The sequence below is a fragment of the Emydura macquarii genome, unplaced genomic scaffold (genome assembly GCF_026122565.2).
Source record: "Emydura macquarii macquarii isolate MOO-44397 ecotype Brisbane River unplaced genomic scaffold, CSIRO-AGI_Emac_v2 contig_2473, whole genome shotgun sequence".
Classification (NCBI taxonomy): Eukaryota; Metazoa; Chordata; order Testudines; family Chelidae; genus Emydura; species Emydura macquarii.
The window spans coordinates 42394097-42404936 of NW_027132610.1; the positions used below are offsets into that span (position 1 = coordinate 42394097).

At 40.7% G+C, this 10840-nt stretch overlaps 1 long non-coding RNA gene across 1 annotated transcript; it reads left to right on the forward strand.

Moving 5' to 3' along the window:
• Positions 1-8229: 8229 nt before the first annotated feature.
• On the forward strand, positions 8230-10390 carry LOC137162889 (uncharacterized). The gene is made up of 3 exons (XR_010922550.1): positions 8230-8305; positions 8968-9105; positions 10310-10390. It is a non-coding gene; the product is annotated as an uncharacterized lncRNA (long non-coding RNA).
• Positions 10391-10840: the final 450 nt, after the last annotated feature.

The following is a 10840-nucleotide window of genomic DNA, read 5'->3' on the forward strand; positions in this document are numbered from 1 at the left end:
TCAAAATTGGTGGCCAGTCTTTCTGCCTCCACAGCCCAACGCTGGGGAACCTTTCACCCTTCACTTCACACACATTATGAAGAACACAGCACACAGGTATAACTGGTGGGATGTTCTTTTCACTCATGTACAGCCTAGTAAGGAGACATCTCCATCTGGCCTTTAAACGCCCAAACACACATTCCACCACCATTCTGCAAGTGCTTAGCCTGTTATTAAAACGCTCCTTGTCACTGTCAAGGTACTCTGTTGCTAGGTAGGCAGGCGCTAAAATAGGGATGTGCGTGCCATCAATGGCCCCCCCGGCAGTTTGGGAACCCCATCGCGGCAAACCCATCCACTGTATCCTGCACATTTCCTGAAGACACTACCCTCTGTAGCAGAAGTCTATTGATGGCCCTGCACACTTGAATCACAGCTCCCACTGTAGACTTACCGACTCCGAACTGATTCCCAACCAAGCGGTAACAATCGGGGGTTGCCAGCTTCCACAGAGCGATAGCCACTCACTTCTCCACCGTCAGAGCTTGTCTCAAGCGAGTATTCATGTGCTTCAGGGACGAGGCCAACTCCGAGCAAAGTTCAAGGAAAGTGGCCTTTCGCATACGAAAGTTCTGCAGCCACTGGTCATCATCCCACAGCTGCATAACAATTCTGTCCCACCAGTCTGTGATTGTTTCCCGGGACCACAACCGGCGCTCCATGGACTGCAGATGATGCGTTATGGCCTGCAGTAATTGGGAATTGTTCCACTCGATGTCTTGTAGCAGGGCAGCTTCGGTGACATCGCTGTTGCCTGTGCTTCGGGTTCTCACTCTCCTCTCACTCTCACTCAAGGATAAGCCGTGATGTATTTTTGATGCTCACAATAATAGTGCAGAGTTGAGCTGGCTGCATGGCTCCACAGCAATGGCGCGCGCACGGCATAAACAAACAGCGTGAAAACCGGTTTCCTGTTTGTTTGGGATAAGAAGGGAAGGGGAAGGAGCGTTGCATCATGGGACAATGAAACATGTCCCAACAGCCCCCGCGGCTAGTTGCACTGTCGGATAGCAACCCACAGCGCACTGCTTTGAATGTCGACACAAGCGTGGCAAATGTGGAAGAACGAGCCTAGCACAAGGAGTGTGATGTGGACACGCTCCAACAACTTTTAAAAATTGGTGGATGAAAGTCAATTTTAAGTAAGTCGACTTCACTTTGCAGTGTAGACATAGCCTTGGTAAGAGAGACAAGCTTTTGAGCTTACACACAGCTCTATGTATGTAAGTTTTCCAGACCTGTGTAAGATCAAAAGCTTTTTTCTCTCCTACAGAAGTTGGTCCAATAAAAGATATTACCTCACCACCTTGTCTCTCTAATTACCATCTGATTGTTTGCTTACGTGAAATTAATTCCTAGTCTCAATACAGTTACAAATGGACGAATTCCACATTGCGCTCACACAAAACAAAAACCTCTTGAGACTGGCACTTAATGATGATCCTACCAGCAGACTCAATGGAAAGGTCAAGCATTGATTAGGTGATTGATGGAGGTAAATTTTTTCATTCATGAAGATGGATCCTTCAGTCTGAGGTACATTGGTGGAGGACTGTGAGGAAGCATGCACTGTTGCAGCTTACACTATCCCTGTTTTGTGCTTTCCACTGTAGTCAGTTTAGTGTGTTTTGCTAACACAAAATCCACTTAGAAAAATAAATGGAAAACTAACAGGGAAAGTAAAGTAGCTTTAATTTGAGTGCTCAGGGTGATAGGAAAGTTTCCATTATTTATAATAAAACTCAACTTCCCGGAGGTGTTCATGCCTTGAACATCATTGATAAGAATGCTGTGGCTTGGCTTGACTGGGCTGCATATGCCAAATAAGTAATTATAAATAAATAATAATAAAACAAAACTAAAGTTTCATGAAGATCCAATGCAGGCAACAGAGCACAAGATGGATATGATTTCAGGGTCTCGGAGATCTCTGCTGTCAACTGCAATGTTCTGAACTAGTTTTAGACAGCTTAATGGATATTATAGTGAATGGTGATGTGAAATCCATTCATATTAACATAACAACAATAACATGTGAATCAGGAGCTTGGCATCATAATACACCCATATTCACAAAACTATCCAAATAGTCTCATAAATAAGGATAGTTAAGAAAGCTGCGACACAAAAACAATAGAACATTTTAACCATCATGCAACAGCTCAATATTAAAGGTGGTTAAGCTGAAGTGCTCCAGGCAAACATCACCAGGATTCAATCAACATTACTTTGGTCTTGTCTGAATAACCTTCAGTGGCTTTTCAGTCATCTATAACTGGCTCTTGGTTTAGCAAAAGGACCAGGACAACACAAAGGCCTGACTTGCTTATCTATGAAAGGCACACAGAGATAGTGATATATGACTTGTCTCTCATTGAAGCAGTATACATTCATCTGAATAGCTCCAATCAGCTCCATAGAGCTATTTGTGTAAATAAGTCCTACTCAGTGTAACTACGACTTGCAGAATCAGGCCCATTGGATTGTGAGAGGCTTAAACATTTTAGAGTTGGGAGATTTAGTAGACATTAGGAGTGCCAAACAAGCAAGATTCTTAGGACAAAACCTTGACATCGCTTGGTTAAATGTACTGTAAACCACTATCTGCCAACTAATTACAGTATCATTAATAGTAAGTTACTTTAAAAGTATGTACTTAACTAGAGGTGGTTTTCTATGCAGACATGTATCAGCAATTTAGCTGTTTGTGTATATGCTAGAACTGTCTTCTTTTTGTAAACTACAGCTGCACTTACAAAGTGTTAAAATGGCAAATGTACCCAGTGTGACACTATCCATTTCGCTTCACAGACAAAGGAAGTATGATCCAGTTCTAAATAGCGATATTTGTAGCAATATGTAGCCTTGCATCAAATAAATCTCAAGGACCACTTTTCTTCTGCCACAAGTTGATTAAAGTTAATTGGGTTTCTATGGTGTAACAGAGAGCAAGACTGGTCCCATTTTGTGAGAAATTGTTAGAAGATATTCTATAAATATATGTTTATATAAATGCACAGTTTATGGATAGACTTCAAAGCAATACATAAGGGACCACTGAACACTAGACATTTGCCATGCCACAGTGGCTATAGAACTGTAGTAGTCCTAATCTGTGTAACATATAGGAACATACAGAAGTTAGGACCTAGTCCTGAGATGTAAGGAGTACCCGCATAAGAAGCACCGAGTGCTCTCAACTGCCATTGAAATCAATGAGAACTGAGTACACGCAGCAGTTTGCAGATTTGGGTCCTTGCTACACTGCTACACATGGAAAGTCACCTTGATTATTGCAGGTGTAAATTGGAGCCAGAAGGCTGCATACAAGTACATTGTTGCAACACTGCTTGATTAGTAATATTTCTTTTAGAGATACTCACTATTACCCAATCACAGATTTAGCAAGGTGGGGTGAACTAATATGGTGGCACTGGAAATGAGACACTGTAATTAAGAACACTGAAAGGCACTGGGAATGGCTGCTGTTCTAGATTTCTTGACTACTTCTCTCAGGTTTGGTGTAACTCTAATGTAACTCCACTGTAGTTATTCTGAGCTTATACCAGTGTAAATTAGAAAAGAATCTGACTTGTTGCATACCTCCCAGCATTTCAAGTGGATAAAGCAGGGCGTAGGGCCACTCAGATTTCGCCCGCCTGCCCCTCTGTAGATGGAGTTGGAGGGGTGTCTTGCCCACTTGATTCTGTGCAACAGGTTACTACACCACTTAGTATATGGGGTCCCTCTGAAATGTGGGGTCTGGGGCAAATTACCCTTCAACAGGAACGGGAAGTTCTGGGGGCCAAATTATGACAGTCCTATAATATCCAGGACTGTTGGGAAGTATGCCATTGCATTCTGACAATATGCTGTGTCCCTTCTGTGTATTAAGAATTGTGTTAGATAGCATTGCAAGCTATCACTTTAAAAGTGGGGGTGGCAGGGGCTAGTCATGCTTGTGAGTTATAGGGAGCTCTGTAGGGAAGTGTGCAGTCTGGGCTTCCCAGATGTCAACAAGGAAACAGCCAACTTAAAACAAGCTGGGATGAGTTGTGCATCGCTGCTTTGGGGAGCAGCCTGTTTTTTCTCTCTGTTTTTAGTTCTTGTGTGTAATCGTTCTGAATTCTAAGAAATAAAGTAGTGTTATGCTGCAATTTTCCAACAAGAGTACTTATAGTTTTAGCTAACTTTTCTGTGCATATGCTGTGAACATAATACCTTCATTACCCCTCACTTTGTTGTTTTTCTTTTTGTTCTTGCTGGTATCATTTCTGATACAAACTGGTTGTCTATTTAAGATATTTTAACACAGCTGAGTGAAACTGGTCTAATTCAGTTCGCAAGAGCTCCAATAAGCTTCTTGTTTGTTTGCTTTCATCCATGTGTATTTGTAACCCCTCCCTTTTTCTGCAAAATCTCCAATTAAATTCAGATGAAATTGTATCAAAACTATAAATTGGCCCAGGTCCACTAGCTTTACCCAGAAATTTTTCAGATTGCAGTGAGCCTTTCAATGAACATTCAGTGAGTTGTTAGCTCCAGTTAAACTCCAATTTTGCTAATTATTTTGCTCTTTGTATTTTATTTTGATCATTTTCCACAGTTCCATGTGGTGGGCCAAAGCCATCCCTCGTATAACTCTGCTGAAGTCCGTAGAGTTCCACCAAAGAAAAAATTGGTCTGTTAATCTTTACAGAATGCTAAAGGAAACTCTGGTTACTTTATGAAACTTTGGTGTCTTTCCCTCAAAAAGATTTGAAATATTTATGTAGAAAGAATAATTGAAGCATCACCTAGTTAGTAAATGGAATACTGGTATGACAGTGTATTCACGAGTGCATTTTTATGTTTATATATGACTGAACGTTTTTTTGGACTGTCATTTGATATCTGGATTGTAACAAGCACTTCTTTTATTACTGACAAATAGAAAGCATGTGGTGAGAGTATTTATTGGTTTTTATGAAGCATGTTTTGTTAAGTGTCAAGATTTTAATCTGAGTATTTCACTAGTCAAGTACAAACTTTAGTTATAATTAAGTAGCTAATACCTAACATGGTAACCAGTCAGCAAGGAGACTGAGGTGACACTTTTGTTACTGTATAGTGAGATATCGGGCAACTAGTTGGGAAAGATTCCATTGCTCTGTTAATAATTCAGGTCTACATTTTCCAAAATATCCACTAATTCTAGGTGCTTCCACTTCTGGCTGTCCAAACTGAAACTGCTCCCCTACATCTCCAGTTGACCTCAGTGGTGTCTCAAGCTAGGTATACCAAAAAAAAAGGGGAACTAAAAATGAAGGGACATTTTGGAAAATGTAAGGTTTTTTACATTTGTTTTATTAAGGGATCACAAGGATGTGGGAGTTTTAAAAAGCATGAGAAACCCAGTTTATAGTTCACCCCCAAAACAATTATATCATCTGGTTTGTTTGTTTTTTTATTGATTCTGAAGTTTCCACTAGAGCTGGTCAAAGTTCGGAATTTCTGCTCCATACATTTCAAAATTTTGGAATGAAAACAATAAAATTCAAAGTTTCCCATGAAACTAGATTCCAGATTTTATACATTTGGAATCTTGTTTTTGGTCAAAATATTTCATCCTGAGTTCAACTTTTAAAATTTATATTATGTATTATATTATATTACATTGAAAGTCATTTTGGAATGAAAAAATCAAAATGTTCCATTCGAAAAAGGAACATTTCAATTTTATCAAAATACTTTTCTCCTAAATGAAATTTCATTGAAATCAACACATTTCCACAAAACATTTCAATTTTGACAAATCTACTTTTTCCAATGGCAAAATGTCAGAAAACTTCCAACCAGCTTAAGTTTCTACCAGCCCTGCAAAATGAAGACTGCTGTAGTTTTAAGTAGCAGGTGTCCACTGATGAGCTTCTAACAATAAACACAGCATGATGGGATTGTTTGGGATCATGACAGCACGTAAAACTGTCCCTGCTCACGACTGTGGATAGAATTTTAATCCTAACAGCCCTAAGGGCTAATTTTTTTTAAAATTACCTCTGTTTTTGCACATATAATTATGCAATTCTGTAGCACTTAACATTTGTGAGTACAAGTTATAGAATATGCATATAAAGAGCAATAATTTGCACTCAGGTGTTGGTGTGCACAAATTATTGCATCTACCAAATTGTGCAAGAAAAATATGAGTTCTGTTTTTAGCTCGATAATAATACTTTACATGGAAACATTCAGATATGAAAGAGATAGGTATTGAAATACTATGATGATAAGCGTGGTATAAAAACAAAATAGAGTTAAATTCAAAATAGTGTAGCACACAATATTTACAATTCATGATAATTATCAGGAGAATTCAAAGTAGTTTTAGAGGTTTGGTTAGAGATACAAAATGGAAATTTTAATTTGCCTGAAACTATAGTCATAGAGAGCCCTATTATCAAAGAGAGACCCAATTCAGCTTCTGTTTCTACACATGCAAGTGCTAGTGTGCATAAAACTGTGCATAAAATGACTGTATACAACATGACAGATGCAACATTTTGAAAGTTTGGCCCAGAAGGAAATCAAGGCCAGATTTTAAAATTTGGGAGCCCTGTGCACTATGGAAATTGGGGGCACCTTAATTCCTTAAAGTGCTCATGGCCTCATAGACCCCGCAATGGCCCTCCCACATCACCTGACACATACTCCACCCTACACACACAGACCCCCTGACTGCCCACATATATTCCAACAACCCACTTATCTTGACAGCCCTCCCACACATCCCAGCAGCCCTGACATACATCCCACTCACCACAGCCTCTCAACACCTCAGCCCCTCTGGCCACCAACCCCCCAACAACGCTCACTCACATCCAACCCTTTTCCCCACACCTCAACACTTCCCACTCATCCCATAGCCCAACAACTACTCTTTCACATCCTCACACCCACCACCCCTCAAGCCTTCCTGCCCATTCACCAGCTTCCTCCTCGCCCCACACTGCACTCCTATCACAGGCTAGGGTGGCTTCTCCTGATCCTGGCTGCCCACTTCTGCTTTCTCCCTTCGCCTGCCCACACTGATCAGGTTCGCCCCAGCTGGCCCTCCATCATGACGGGGGGGGCAGCCAGGGCAAATTTGAACGAATGGCATTGCAACCTGGTGCATGTGATTGCAGCACCACTGAGGCTTGTTTTTGGTTATTTTTCCAGTGAATGGCCCTGTGCAAGTGTACCAAGTGCACATTGCTTAATCCTGGCCTGATGGGAAACAATATAAAAGGCCATAGATTATTTTACAGCTTTATGGAAGGAAAGAAAAAAAAAAAGCCAGCCAAAATCTTAGTAGGGCCAAAATCCTATTAGCTAATTAGTTTCAGTACCTAAGAGCAGGACAAATTAAATAAGTAAACTATAAGATTCAAAGCTCTGTTTTACAGTAGTTAATTTTTTTGAAGTGGAGAACCTACTTTGCATCTTACTATACACAGCATTGCAGTTACGATCATCTTTCAAAATATTTTAAGAATAAGTCTGTGGTCAATGCCTCACCAGAAAAGTGCAGTTTTTGGGGGTGGTTCTTTCTTTCTTTCTTTTTTTTTGGCAATATGAAAAAGCCTTTGTATTTTGCTATGCAAATAGTAAGCTTGAGGCAGTTGTTTTTCAGATTGCAATAAAGGAATGATGTACTCAACATCTCCTATTTAGTGTCAACCAGCCCAATGTGTTTCAGGAGGGTGGAGCTTGAACCACTCACTGTCCTCCCCAAGCTAGATTTGCACATGGAAAATATTAAATTTTGCAAGTGGGTAATTGGTTGGCTCAGAGGAATGGCAGTGTGATACTAACACTTTCACACTTATCTCCCTGTTTTCATAGTTAATTCTGAAACATTGAAGATTTTTGCCCCACTAATGGCAGTTTAGTGGCTGTGATGTGACTTTACTCTGCAATTTTTTTTACTTCAAAAGTTTTTGTTTTGCATATGAAAACTAAATAGATTACATTTAGTTGGAATCTGAGAGTGAACAGGTGACTCTTTAGATAATTGCCCCAGAGCAAAAAGGTTTCTGCATGACTCATCTGAGCTGTGTGGGCTCAAGTGGCGTTAGTGGATTTCAGCAACACCTGCACAAGAAAGCAGTCTGTTATGAAGAGAGATGCTTCTCCTCCCACTTAGTTATTCAGAAAGGAGACCATTTGATACACAGACTCAGAACATAGAGAAATCCTGATCTCATTCCAAGACAAGTCAGGGGAACTAGATCATGGAGATGTGAGTTTGCGTGTCCCACACATACTCATATCTGCGAGTACTCAGTGGTGATGGGATCAAAAGATCTGGCACAATTGCTACTGATGTTCTTGCTAGCACTCTGAATGGAGAGGCTAAGGTCTGAATGGGCATGGAGAGTGACCCAACATTTTATCCAGAGATGGGGTCCCTTCAGCTCAGGACTGAGGTACATTGGTGGAGGGAAATCTGTGCTGCCACTGTTTGTGCTATATAGTAATTGTGCTCTGTGGATAATACTGTTGTCGGGTAATGGTTTCAATGGATTACCTTTCATGAGCACTGAATTTTTGTTAAATTTCACAATAGTGAGTGCCTGCTAACATCTGCCAAAAACTAGGAGGAAAAAGCTAGACAGACTCAAATATCTCTTACAGGAGAATTTTGCACTCAGTGTTTATTGTTATATCAGATAGGAAACTGGAAAAGGTTGGCCTCATTTTGGGTGCCCCTGTTTTTGGGTGCTCAGTAATCACAATGAACTGGTTTGTACAGGTTTGACCAAAGGCAGTAATTAGCCAATTCATTCTTAGATCTGTGTGTTGAGGCTCCCCAAGGAATCGATTACAGCTAACAGGTATTTGTAGCACTTAGTAGTTCCATGTACAAACTGAATACAATATCTTACTGTGTAAATCTCCTAGGATTAGCACTGTGATTAAATCTGAAACTGGACATTCTTGCCCAGGAGGAATGGGGAAGAGTTTGCTTTGTGTCTGCCTGCACCTTATAATGCCCGAGGAAGGAAAATGATTTTCCTAGGCTGCCCATTGATCTGCAAGGTACAAACTATTACCCCTTTCCCAGCAACATGAGATTTGGGTGTTTTTTTAAATGAAACCAAAGTAGGTTTGTAAAGCAAAATGGGCCAAATTCTGTGATTCTTACTGCCTATTCAGGCAAAACTCCCAACAAATTCAATGGGAGTATTGCCTGAGTGAGAAAGCAGAATTTCCCACACTGTAAAGAGGCAAGCAGTGCAGTATTGAGCCAAACTGTTGTGGTTGTTAGTCCAATCAGCTTTATAGTGTAGCAGTACATAGGGACAGTTACACATCAGATTCTGATGGACTAGTTGGACATTCTGGAGAGGTCATGCCAGCATTTAAAATTTCCTTTCAAACATGGCCTCCTCTGATGAGCTCATTCACATTCAGCAACAAGCTTCCTTATTCATACTACGCCAATAAAATGGGTGGGAAAAACCCTTTAGGAAGGAACATATTTCATTAGTTTCTAAGAACCACCATGTACCAAGCGTCAACAGGAAAAGCAGCCAAGGATGGGTTTCAAAGATTCTCTCAGCACAATGTTAAGAGCTTTAGAAATCCTGACCTCTTCCTTTTCAAAAATTCAGCAGTTAAACTTATTCTCGCTCTTCAGTCCTCCATCCACAATGAGCCTCCATGTTCAAAAACATTGTAAAGGAAGCTGGTGTCTTTTGAGCTCAGCCCCAAAAGTATTCTACAACAAAAAGCAAACATAACAATACTGGACCATCCCCCAGTCCAGGGAGATGGTGGGGAAGGGAGAAGGAGAAGGGGAGATGCATTCTTGCCCTTTCCTTTGGGATTGGTTCCCAAAACGTTTCTGATTCAAGCATTGTTTGCTCCTTAGGGTCTAGCTAGTCCTCCCCAGTGGCTGCTCAGGCTAACAGGCCTGTCTTTGGAACGCTATAGTGACAATCCCTTAAGGTAGAGGCAGCGCTCTATCCTCCTCTCTGGCGAGTCAGCCCTGAAGTGAACCAGCCTCTCTCCTTTTATTCCCCCTCCAGGCACAGCACTGGCTGCAGATATAGAAGGACGAGCTAGCTAGGCCCAAAGGCTCTCCTTACCCCTTCTGTGCCTCCCTGACCCATCACACAGAGGTAGACAGACACGGCCCTGGATAGGCACAGGAAGGAGAATGCAGCCTTCAAGATACAAAATGCCATGTCTATTTTGCTGAAAGATATGCTATTTGGTTTTTGTTGTGTTTTTGTTTCAGTGGCAAAGTGAGATTCTGCAGCTGCAAACTGGTGAGATACTTGTGGATCCAGCCTCTAATTAAACACATGCTCTATCTGGATATTGTCCTTGATATTCTTGGGCCTACTCTCATTTTGCAAGGCACCTCTAATAGCAGGTTAGTTAATCTGTCCTGCAGAAGATGAATGTGTTGTCAAGTTTCTGTTTAAAAAAAGGAGGATGTGAATATGAATTTACACTCTGAAAAGTAAGAGTAGCTGACCCACTGCCGTAAGTGTAGCAATTGTTTAAGTAACTTGTTTTGAAATCATTTTGTGTGAATGAAAATGATAGTCTGGCCTAGAAAAGATTAATGTATTTACTAAATTTACTCCATTTTGTCCACATTATTGAGGAACATGTTATAATGGCCTCTCTGATACAAGATTATTGTACTTTAATGATTAGCCACACTAAACCCCATTATAAATCATCTTCATTATGACATAACCTTGTCATAATACACTAACTGGCTCCTCAGGATGGTATTTTATTGAGGGTGGAATGTAAT